Consider the following 1,802-nt stretch of genomic DNA (forward strand, 5'->3'; position numbering starts at 1 on the left):
TCTCACCTCACTGTACATGCGTCAGAGCCAGACGCAGGGCTCAGAGGAGAAGGAGAGAAAATAGACTGATAATTGCCCCTGTCATTTGATGAATGCCAGAGGGGAACAAGGGCAGAGCGACACACTGATCCCCCAACCCTCTCCCCCCACCCGCGGTCATATTTCGGTAGGGTCCCTGGCGACGGATGACAACAAAGGCGAACAACAATGGGTACATTTTTAATGGCGGACACATTTTTGAACCAATTAATGCCCTTTGACCTACAATTCACAAATGGGACCACAATAGTCATTTCAGTCGTGTGCAGAAGAACACAACCCAGCCGCACACAAACAGTAGGAAAAGTCCTGAAAGCAGTGGGAAGTTCATTGGTGTTAAAGTTAACCCTGAGAGTTTCATTTTTACACAGCAATTAGAGTAAATGAAAGTGCAAAACGACTTGACGACAGCAACACTAGCAAATAACCATAACTCTGTTGGTATAAATGAATGCAGCGTAGCATTGAAATGAATTTAGAGGAAATTTGGAAATTTGACACTAGGAAATGAACATTCACAGAATTCCAGTGTAAAAAGGGTACCTCATGAATATGTTAACATTTTCCCACCATGGCAAAACTAAATCATACAAAGAATCATTCTGAGCAGAGGGTTTTGAGTGATGTTCAGTAGTCACCCCAGCAGGTTCTGTCTGGTTCTTTCCATCAGTAACTGCCCAAATACACACCGGGAGTATAAGACCTTGGACGTCTTGTGCTACTCAGGTGGTCAGGACAACATCTAAATAAAACCCCTGTGACTATGAGATTCACTGGCAGCCCAGCCACATTAACTGTGAGGGTTAATTAATTAAATTTGTTTAATTAACAGCCAGCTCTCTAATTAAATGCCTGCTGACCTTATAATGCAAAAAGTTCATGAGATGCATTTGCTGTGATACACACAGAAGCACACACACACCCACACCCACACCCACACCCACACACACACACGCACACACACACGTGTTAAGTGAATGTTCTGAAGTCCTGTGTAATGGCTGTGTGTCTGGACTGTGTGATGAGTTAACTTGACTGAGGACTCATCTGTTGGTAAAGCTCTAAAGTTTGGATTCCTCTGGCATGGCACACTCACACAATAAAGAGTCCACCTTTCATCTGCTCTTCGGCGTATAATGCGAGACAGATCAGTTAGCCATCAATCTGTCCATCTCTCTCTCTCTTTCTTCTATGTGTGTTTGTGTGCGTGTGTGTGTGTGTGTGTGTGAATGTGTGTGTGTGTGTGTGTACACCTGGGTACCAGTCCTAATCCTGTCTAAACATGAGAATGTGACCTCCAGATGGTGTGAGTTATAGAAGACAGAATGCATGACTTTTGGAATCTAGCATATTTTCTCCAGATTTAACCAAAAATGTTAAACCCTGTCTCTACACACAGAATTTGAGAAAATACAGTTTAACTAACAGCCTGAGCAGTCAGTAACACTCCACAGATAAATCTGAATTTCAGTCTTCTCACTGAGTGGATGCGGGTCAGTGAATGGCTAGCAGGACTGGGGTGAGAGTTAGCCTTTCTGAGCGGTATAAATAGACCCTTTTTCCCAGAGCCTACGCCGATGGCATTCTGTTAGGAAACAGGATCCCTGATCTAAAACGGAGCTTCACTGCTCCCAAGGGGAATGCCATGCGCATCCCACTTGCCCTTGATACCCCGGCTCCGTTCCGCCTGGGTTTCGACCCTGCGGGGTCCACGGAAGATCTGCATTTATTCAGAATAGTCGTAACCCCTGTTTCGTGGAAAG

Source organism: Chanos chanos, chromosome 8 (assembly GCF_902362185.1).
Source record: "Chanos chanos chromosome 8, fChaCha1.1, whole genome shotgun sequence".
In the NCBI taxonomy this organism is placed as follows: Eukaryota; Metazoa; Chordata; class Actinopteri; order Gonorynchiformes; family Chanidae; genus Chanos; species Chanos chanos.